This window comes from Equus przewalskii, chromosome 27 (assembly GCF_037783145.1).
Source record: "Equus przewalskii isolate Varuska chromosome 27, EquPr2, whole genome shotgun sequence".
NCBI lineage: Eukaryota > Metazoa > Chordata > Mammalia > Perissodactyla > Equidae > Equus > Equus przewalskii.
Genome location: NC_091857.1, coordinates 33,223,821 through 33,234,836, shown reverse-complemented (window position 1 = coordinate 33,234,836; position 11,016 = coordinate 33,223,821).

Here is an 11,016-nt window from a genome sequence, read left to right as displayed (position 1 = left end):
GGGAGAAAAAGCAGGGAAAAAAAAAAACATTGGCAACAGTTGTTAGCCCAGGTGCCAATCCTTAAAAAAAAAAAAAAGCCACTGACAGTGTGTGAAGGATGGATTGGGGAGCGGGAGTTGAGGATGGGGCAAGAGTGGAAGTAAGGAGACCAGTCAGGAGGGTCTCGCATTAGTCCAGGCAGGAAGGCTTGCTGCTTAGAGCAGAGGGAGCAGTGGAGCTGGGGAGGAGCGGGGTGGCTTTGCAGCATCTGCGGGGGACACAGCTGACCGACTGGCTGCATGGATCCGATTGCGCAGGCTAGGCAGACTACTGAGAGAAGCTGTGATCAAGGGTCATTCCTAGGTTTGATGGCTATGCCTTTTACTGAGTCAGGCAGTATTGGGGGAGGCACTTGAGGGGGCTGGAGGATTTGGAATATGAATTAGTTTGAGTGACACCACCTTATTAATATCTGGATGTATCTCATATAAGATTAAGAAGCTTAGATAGAAATAGGTTTTAAAGAGCAAACATATATAACTTAGCAAGAGTAAACACAGTTGGCAAGTGGGACCAAATCTAAGCTTGTCTAGCACTCAAGGCCTTCTAACTTTTGACACCCAAAATCTCTACCCAGGAGTGGAGCCGTGTTTTAACTTATGTAAATTTAACCATACCTGCTGTAAAAAAAGAAAAAATGAAACTAATAATTGTAAATAGTTGGGAAAACTAGGACTTGCATTTCAGTACCCGTATCCCTGCCTAGTAAGCATGCGATGGATAACATGAATCTGCTATTCCTGTTCCCTAGTTTGTCCTAGTTCCTGTTTTTTCATAGCAAGAGCATGGCACATCACCACATTTAAGAGCAGTTTGAGGGGACCAGCCAACTCCATCAAGGGTAGAAGGGTAAATAAATTGTGGTCTGTTTATACAATGGAAAACCACACAGCCATATGCCAACAAGAATGAATTTCTGCTCCACCTAAAAACATGAATGAATATCACAGACATAACGTTGGGCAAAAAAAAAGCCAGACATAAAAGAATATATACTGTATGATTCCATTTATATGAAGTTCAAAATCAGGAAAGACCAGTCTATGGTGATAAATATTGGAATGGTGATATTAACCAAGAGGCGGCAGGAAGGAGCCTGCTGGTGCAGTGGAAACAGCCTACATCTTGATCTGGGTGGTGATTACCTGGATATAATATATTTAAAAAAAAATCAGAGTTATGGGGCCCAGCCCCATAGCCTGGTGATTAAGTTCGGTGCACTCTACTTCATCAGCCCAGGTTCAAGGGTTGGATCTCCAGTGGGGACCTACATCACTCATCAGACATGCTGTAGCGTCATCCCACATACAAAATAGAGGAAGACTGGCACAGATGTTAGCTCAGGGCTAATCTTCCTCACCAAAAAAAAAAAAAAATCAGTTAAATCATTAAGATTGGTGCTCTTGATGTAAGTTATACATCAGTGAAAAGGAAAAGAACTGCCTGTACCCCACCCCCAGAAATTCTGATTCGCTCGTCTGGAGTGGGGTCCAGGCGAGAGAATTTTTAATGTCTCCCTGACACACAACACGCAGCCAGGTTGAGAACTTCTGCCTTAATTGACTGGACTTAACTGAGTCTGTGGTCACCTAGGGGAGAGGCTGTTCACTTTGGAAGAGAAGGTGGCCATTGTCAGAGCTGTTCTCTTCCCACTTTTGCAAGACTCCTGACCAGGTGAACATTCTTCCTTTGCATTCCCCTAGGGCCAGTCATGGGCCCAAGAAGGTTTTGAAATGGGTCAGAAAAGGACCTTAATTAACTCCAGCACTGCACTGCACTCGAAACCTCAAATTAATGTTTCACTGTGCTTCCCGGCCATGTTGTCCTGATAGCTCATAAAAGGTGATGCCAATGTTTTTCAGACTGTGGGCTGCAATTCTTTTGAGGGTCGTGATCAGTTTAGTGTAGCGATTCTCACCTTTTTTTTTAAATAAATCTCAGGACTCCTTTATACTCATAAAGAGTGAGAGCCTGAAAGAGCTTTTGTGTATGCAAGTTATATTTAGAAATTAAAATAGAAAATTTTACTTTATTTGTTTATAAATAATAAACCCATTACATTGTAATATATTTAAGGTATTCTATGAAAAATAACTATAGTTTTCAGAACAAATTTAGCAAGATGAGTAGAATTGTTTTACATTTTTGCAAATCTCTTAAACATCTGGCTTAATGGAAGACAGCTGCGTTCTCATATTTGCTTCATTCAGTCTGTTCTAAAACCACACGTCACAAAGCCTCTGGAAAGCTCCACTGCATACTCATGAGAGAATGAGAGTGAAAAAGACAAATAGCATCTCAGTGTTATAGTGAAAATGGTCTTGACCTCACAGACCCCCAGAAACAGGGTCTCCAGACCACACTTTGAGAACCACTGGCTCGTGGGCCTCAACTAGCATGTGTGTATGTGTGTGTGTGAACTGAGCAGAACGCAGTATACAGAAGGCATTGCGCTCGGTAAGGGCAAATACCTTCATTAAACACCCCCGATGGCCACCTCAGATCCTCTCTGTTCCACATCTTATTTGACCAAGTCCACACAGGTGCCACTTGCCAGTGCACCTCGGGAGGAGGGGGAGTCAACACCCATAGGACACCCTGGAGCCCAGTGTGGGCCAGGCGCCAGTCCCCCAAGGAGGTGGTTGTGAGCATCATTTCCTGAGCTGCTCAGGCGGTCCTGTGAGACAGCTCGGTCACCATGGCAATAGTGAACTCCATAACGCACGCCTGCGTTGGCTCATCTGTCTTCTCTGTTTTATTCCTCTTGCTTCCCGCTCCTGCTCCCTGGTGTCGCTTTCCAAATAAACTGCCTACGCACGAGGCCTTGTCGCAGGCCCTGCTTCCGGGGGAACCCAGGCGGAGAGGTTTTTATTTTGTACGTTGTATTTCGATTACAGGGCCACGATGTAACTGCATTTCCCTACTGCATGTCATAAATTAAGAAAAAAGTTTGAAAGACACTGTGTTTTGCAATAAGCCCAAATAATAACATGAAATACTCCAAATGAAAAACGTCAGTAATATAAAAATGTTCCAGTTTTAACAAAACCTCCAGTAATGAGATTTTCAGTGAGAATTAAAAGTCTGAATATGAAATCACCTATGTGAAAAACCTACAGAATTCAGACCCAGAATTCTGCCCTCCTTGATTTCTTGACCTGCCCGGTTTTAGTCAGAAGGATCTCAATCAAGTGCCTGGGCTTCCTTGAGAATAGGTGCCACTCCTTAAGCAAATTGGTCCAACCCAAACTTTCTTGTATGTCCCACTTTTTTACAGAGTCGTCGGACACACAGTCATATTGCCAGCCCCACACCCGTGGAACCTAGAAAAGCCAACTAAATCAATTGCTACAGCCATTGCCCCAGAACCCAGGAAGGACAGTACAGACCCCCTACCAGCCAGTCACCGCAGTGCAGACTGGATGGAATGTGGGGAAAGGGAGGCAGAAAACAGAAGATCCAGAGGAAAGAGGTTCTGCCGGATTTGTCTTCACAGGATCAGGTCGGGCTGGGGCATTTGTCAAGGTTCTCAGTCCCTCAGTGTAAAACTCAGTGGGGTTAAGTGTGGAACCATGTACTACTTCGGAATGGGTACAAATTGACTTAGCCACCTTTTCTATTCTGGATAGTCTAAGTCAAAACACGACAAAGGTTCATTTTTCAAAGAACAGGACTTCGAGTTAGCCACTAATCTGAACGTGGCCACATAGATAAGGACAACTGATGTCTCAGTGCTCACCTGTATGGACTCATGACCGAGGACCAAATGTTCCCTCCCTCCCCCTCCATGCCTCATCACCACGTAAGTCCCCCTGTGCCAGAGATGTGATGGAAACCTCACAGGCCAAAGGAGCCACGGAGTCAGAAACGATGGCGTGATAGAAAATATAGTCGTAACTCTTGAACAAATGTGTTTGTGGGCCAAGATTTATAGCTCTTTCACACGATACAGGAGAAAACCCTCTCCAAAAACTCAATATCCGTCTCAGGCTATTTCTGCAAATCCAGAGTGTCCAATCTCTGCTTGTGTAGGTCACAGTCACAAAGGGTCACGTGGCCAGGGCTGGATGACACCAGCAAAAGCCTCACGGTGATTGAAATGTCAAACTCCAATCACGCCATAGTCAGCCAGCACAGCCCACTTGTGTCATCAAGCCTCTTTATGCGGCCCCCACTCGCTAGAAGCAGCTGTGAGTCAGCCTGCATCAGCTGCCGCAGCTGCCCCATCCTGTTCCCGCTGGTTTCCAGCACCCCATCTTTTGACTGTTCTCAGGTAATGTGCCATGAGTTGGCATGCTCTGGGGAAAGCACAGTCACTCCTCATCACCATTCTGTGAAGGACAAGCGCCCGACAGGAATTAAAATGCGGTGTCCGCTTTATTACAGATGGAGCCAGGTTTTCAAGTGCTGCATAAACATGAAGCCAAAAGCACGCCTTCTTCCTTAAATCTGATGTGAGGAGGGTTGGGCCTGCAGATCTAGAGACTTGGCCCAACCCTCTGCAACCTGGGAGGTCCAGGCAGATGGCAGACAATTCGGGCGCAGTCCCCTCTGCCCATTTCCACCCATTAGAGAAGTCACACTGCTCCCCGTGAGTGTTAAGGGGTATGGGGTAGAGAGAATGGCAGGAGAGACTTCCCCAGTCCTTCCCCAAGAAGGCAGAAGTGTTTCCATCTCTGAGGCAGAAACAGGAGAAAGACAATGGTTCCCGCACCCTGGCCACTTAGGTTGTCTCCTGTTTTCTCCTATTTTCAAATAACACAATGGACATCTTTGTCGATAAACTTTGTGAAATTGTGTCTTTGGGCTAGGTTCTTGTCACTGGAATTATTACAAGGTCAAAGGGCTTGAACATTTTTAAGACACTTAATATGTGATGTCAGACTGATCTTCAAAAAGGTTATATCAATTAACCCACTCCCTATAGCTCACTAACATTGGGTACTAACCTTATACTGGTGTGATGGTTAATTTCATGTCAACCTGACTGGGCTAAGGGATGCCCAGAGAGCTGGTAAAACATTATTTCCGGGTGTGCCTGTTTCCAGAAGAGAGTAGCATTTGAATCAGTAGATTGGGTAAAGAAGATTCTCCCTCCCCAGTGTGGGTGGGCATCCAGCCCCTTGAGGGCCCCGAATAGAACCAACGTTCTCTCTCTTCTTGAACTAGGACATCCATCTTCTGCCGTCAGCCGTCGGAGTTCCTGGCTCTCGGGCCTTTGGACTCTGACTGAATTATACCATCCGCTGTCCTGGGTTTCCAGCTTGCGACAGTAGATCATGGCTATCTCAGCCTCCGTAATCACATGAGCCAATTCCCATAATAAATCTCCTCATATATCTATATATCCTACTGGTTTTGTTTCTCTGGGGAACCCTAAACGATACAGCTGGATATGAAGTGTTCCTTACACTGGGAGTATGTGAAAGTCACAGTGTTCCATTTTTCTAGATGTTACTAAATAGGTTTTGATTTCCCACTATCCATGTTGACAAGAATTTCACAATCATTTTTGGGGAGGGAGATTTCCTCAGCCTCCCAGGGGCTGTTGACGCTTATTCTAGCCAAGAAAATGGGAAAGAATACTGGCTGTCAGTCCGCAGTGTTTGCTGCTGCTGCCATTGTGCCTTTTCCAGGCCCATATGGTCCAATGTTCCACATCTTCCCCTTCCCCCACAGACTGCCACAGCCTCGCACAGCAGCTCGCAGACCTCTGTCCCTCTGACCCCATCTCAGGACACCGAGGCATTGCTGCTGGAGTGGGGCGCCCACCCTGTGGCAGAGGATTCTGCCTGTCCCAGCGTTCTGCTCCCCAGCTTCCTTTTCCTTTGAAATGGTCCCCACTTTTAATGAGGTGCATGGTGACCTAGAATAAAGCTCCCCCTCCCTTGCAGCAAAGCAGTCGGACGCCAGTTTCTTCTGGGCAGTGCATTAGACGAAGGGAAAAGAGTGTGTGTAATTTCTGTAGTGTCTCTCAAGGAAGGAGCATGTCCCTCTTCAGCCCTCCTCATTCCTGCTGCCTGGTGTGTGGATTTAATGATGGAAATCGGGGTGCTCCCGTGGACCATGAGATGACCTTAAAGATGGAAGCCACACAGCAGCAGAGCAAAAAGGTAGAAAGAGCCCAAATCCTGATATTATACCAGCCTTGAATGGCTTATGTCTATACGTGGACATGACAGAGAAACTTCCTTCTGTCTTGTTTCAGCCATTGTTATTTTGGGTTGTCCAATCGCAGCCAAACCTAAGCCTAACAACACAGTGTCCAGGCACAAAGACGTCATCTGTGCTCATCTGAAATAATCCTGCTAATTGCCAAGGTGGCGTGAATGGCTAGTCAACCTCCGATGTGGCCAAGAACCACCTGAGGAGCTGTTAAAATGCAGGTTCCCGGCTCTAATAAGTCCAGAAGGCCCTGGAATCTGCGTTTGTATTGAGGTATAATGGACATATAACATCATGTTAGTGTCAGGTGTACAACATAATGATTCGATATTTGTATACACTGGGAAATGATCACCACAGAAGGCTAGTTACCATCTGTCACTATACAGTTACAAAAACATTTTTTTCTCGTGATGAGGAGTTTTAAGATTTACTCTCTTAGCAACTTTCAAATGTGCAGTACAGTATTGACTATAGTTCCTATGCTCTACATTACATCCTTAGGACTTATTTATTTTATAACGGAAAGTTCGTACCTTTTGACCCCCTTCACCCATTTTGCCCCCACACTGCCTCCCTGGCAATCACTAATCTCTGTATTTATGAGCTTAGTTTTTGTTTGTTTTGTTTTTTAGATTCCACATGTAAGTGAGATCATTCAGTATCTGTCTTTCTCCCTCTGACTCATTTCATTTAGCTTACTGCCCTCTAGGTCCATCCATGTTGTCACAAATGGCAACATTCCATTCTTTTTTATGGCTGAGTGGTATTCCATTGTGTGTGTGTATGTGTGTGTGTGTGTGTGTATCCTACATCTTCTTTATCCATTCATCCATCGATGGACACATTTCCATATTTTGGCTATTGTAAATAATGCTGCAATTAGCATGTGGGTGCATGTATCTTTTCGAATTAATGTTTTTATTTTTGTCAAATCAATACCCAGAATTGGAATTTCTGGATCATATAATAGTTCTATTTAATTTTTTGAGAAATCTCCATACTGTTTTCCATAGCGGCTGCACCAGTTTTCTTTCCCACCAACAGAGCACAAGGGTTCTCTTTTCTCCACATCCTCTCCAACACTTATTTCTTGTCTTTTCAGTAATAGCCGTTCTAGCAGGTGATATCTCATTGCGGTTTTGATTTGCATTTCCCTGATGATTAGTGACACTGAGCATCTTTTCATGTGCCTGTTGGATATCTATCTGTCTTCTTTGGAAAAATGTCTATTCAGATCCTCTGCCTATTTTTCAATCAGATTGTTTGGTTTTTGCTATTGAATTGTATGAGTTCTTTATGTATTCTGGGTATCAACCCCTTATCAGATGGATGATTTGCAAATATCCCATTCAGTAGGTTGTCTTTTCATTTTGTTGATTGTTTCCTTTGCTGTGCAGAAGCTTTTTAGGTTGATGTAGTTCCACTTAATTATTTTCGCTTTTGTCGCCTTTGCTTTTGGAGTGAGATCCAAAAACTCGTCGCCAAGACCGATGTCAAGGAGCTCACTGCCTGTGCTTTCTTCCAGGAGTTTCATGGTTTCAGGTCTTACATTCAAGCCTTTAATCTGTTTTGAGTTAATTTTTACGTATGGTGTAAAATAGCAATCTAGTTTCGTTCTTTTGCATGTGGCTTTCCAGTTTTACCAAAACCATTTATTGAAGAGACTGTCCTTTTCCCATTGTATATTCTTGCCTCCTTTGTCATAAACTGATTAACCGTATGTGCATGGGTTTATTTCTGGGCTCTCTGCGCTGTTCCATTGATCTATGTATCTGTGTTTAGGCCAACACCGTACTGTTTTGGTTGCAATAGGCTTTTTTAGCAGGCGTCCCTGGAGGCTCTGATGGGGATGGGCTGAGGACCACATGCTGGGAGACAGTGGACCTTCGAAACCAAAGGCCTGGGTAAGGACGGTCTCCAGGCTACAGTCTGCTCTATCTGCACGAAGCTTCCTTTTGTTTGCTGTCCTCCCTCCGCACTACCTCCCCCGAGACACACACCCACACACAAACACACGCACACCATCCCCACCAAAAGAAACCTCAACCCTGTGCTGGTCTGTCCTTCCTGGGGTGGAAAGGGAAGACACTGTATTTTTCTTTGGTGAATCTACAGCAGCAAAAAATGAGCAAGATGCCAGTAATCACCACTTGTCCCACTTTTGCTAATATAGCAAGTAAAGGAACAGCGTGCAGTTTTAATTTGCAAATGTGAATACTAATAAGGCTTAATATTTTATACAAATAGTGACTAAACGTACATTAAAATGGCCCACTTTCAAGAAGCAGAGATAAAAAGACATGGGCTTTGGTATCAGTCAGACCTGAGTGCAAACCCAGCTCTACCACTTCCTGCCAGTGTGACCTTGGACAGGTAACTTGACCTCTCTGAGAATCAGTTTCTTCGCCTGTAAAAAAACACCCATTTTATAGGATATAGAGAAACATGACATATATAAAACACTTAAAACTGTGCCTGGCACACAGTAAGCCCTCAAATAATGATAATCCTTATTATATCTCACTCGTTTCCTCATGGTGATCACTGCCCCAGAATCTGTGCTTCATCTCCTCCAATTTTCGTCATTCCTGTATCAGTGGCCTGTGGCCGCCGTAACAAAGTACCTCACACTTAGTGATTTAAATCAGTAGAAATATATTCTCGCACAGTACTGGAGGTCAGAAGTCTGAAATCAGTTTTACTGGGAAGAAATCAAGGTGTCGGCAAAGCTGAGCTACCCCCTGAGGTTCTCGCTGCAGGATAATCTGTCCCTTGCCTCATCCAGCTTCTGGTGGCTGCCGGCATTCCTTGGCTTGTGACCACGTCACTCTGGTCTCTGCCTCAATGGTCGCATGGTGTTATGGACTGAATGTTTGTGTCCCCCCAAATTCCCATGTTAAAATCCTAACCCCCAATGTGATGGTATCAGGAGAAAGGGCCTTCGGGAGGTGATTAAGTCCTCAGGGCGGGGCTGTCAAGAAAAGGATTAGTGCCCTTGTGAAAGAGAGCCCAGAGAGCCCTCTTGCCTTCTCCACCATGTGAGGACGCAGCGAGAAGATGGCCATTTATGAGCAGATGATCGGACACTGAATGTGCCGGTACCTTGATCTTGGACTTCCCAGCCTGCCGAACTGTGAAAAATAGGTGTTTCTTCCTTAAGCCACGCAGTCTGTGGAATTCTATTGTAGCAGCCCAAACAGACGAAGACACGTGGTATTTTCTTCTATGTGTGTATCACATTTCCCGCAGCCTCTCTTTTATAAGGACACTTGTGATTGGTTTAGGGCCCATCTGGATAATCGAGGGTAATCTCCCCACGTCAAGGTCCTTAACTTAACCACATCTTCAAAGACTCCTTTTCCTTACAGGGTAGCATTTACAGATGCCAAGGATCAGGACCTGATATTTTTGGGGACCATTATTCAGCCTTATTTCCATCGTTATATATTAAAGTATGGCTTAAAACTCATCTCAGAAAAACAAAACAAAAACCAATGTGCTAGGATGATACAACACAAAGAAGGAAGCCCTGTGTCCTCGACAGCAAAGTTGTACCACTGAGTACCCCAAACCTGGAGACACCCGATGCCGTAGTTGGACTGTGTCAGATAATCAATCCCTATTTTGAAACAGAGAGAGAGACCAACGTGCTTATAGACAAAGGATTACCCTTCCCTCTCTCTTGCTGTCCCCTCTCTCCCTGCCTCCACCTGCTCCCCTGTTGCCCCGCCTGGGCTGGACTACCTCACTCACAGGGGCCCTTTCTAACATGGCCCCTCTCCTCAGGAACAGAGCCTGTGTGGTTAAGTGTTTGAGCTTTGGATCAGAGAGACCTGGACCAGTTCTCAAGTCGTGGCTTCACCTCCTACTTGGTGCGGGAGGCCTTGGAGACTTTTCCCCCTAAACCTCTGTTTTGTTATCTTTTAGATGGGGCACCTCCCTCAAGATAATCCTGAGGGTTGAATCAGGTGGAGTGGGTGAAACCCCAAGAATGGCAGAGCCTAGCCCCCAGTTCTCACTGCTGTGCCCTAAGTGTTCCCTGCCCCGGCTGGCACCCCATATGTGTTTCCATCTCTCTCTGGACGTCCTCTATGCTACACAAGAGTTGGCACACACACTATGTCATTTTTACTTTTCTGCTCTGGATGTGTCTGTTTCATTTCGGGTCCCCAGTTCCCAGCATGAAGGCGCTAAGTAAATGGTCATTGAATGAAAAAGAAACAGTTCAGAGGCTCCTATCTGGAATGATCAGAAGTGTTACAATTAAATAGTTTGGAAGGTACAATGAGAGAAGTGTAAACTTTTTTCGTATTTTAACAAGTCAAACCATTTAAGGACATAAATATTCAGAATCATCAATGTGGAGATCTAATAATTTAACAACCTTAAATTACTAGAAAAACCATGATTCTTTCCTTACTACTTTCAAATTTTGATGAGTCTTTTAAGATTTTTTTCCTGAAGTTACTCAAGTTTATGAAACTAGTCCGATCACTACTTCAGACCAAATTCCCCGGCATCCTGTAACGTGGAGATTAAATGCAATGTGTGTGAAAGACAGATGAACCTGCTGCAGGATGAAAAGGCAATTAGGGATGATGGCCTCTGACCATGAAGGCGCACAAATTAAAGAACTGTCAACCCAAGACGGAGATTCTATCAGTGATGAATCCGTCATTTCACTTGACTGCTGATCTAGTACAATTATGGGAAAACTAACAGAAACGACCTGAGTGAACAGACAGACTGGGGCCATTTGTTTCTTAGGTGAAATTTCCAGGCACCCAATTTTGGCCTTTGCTTTTCTA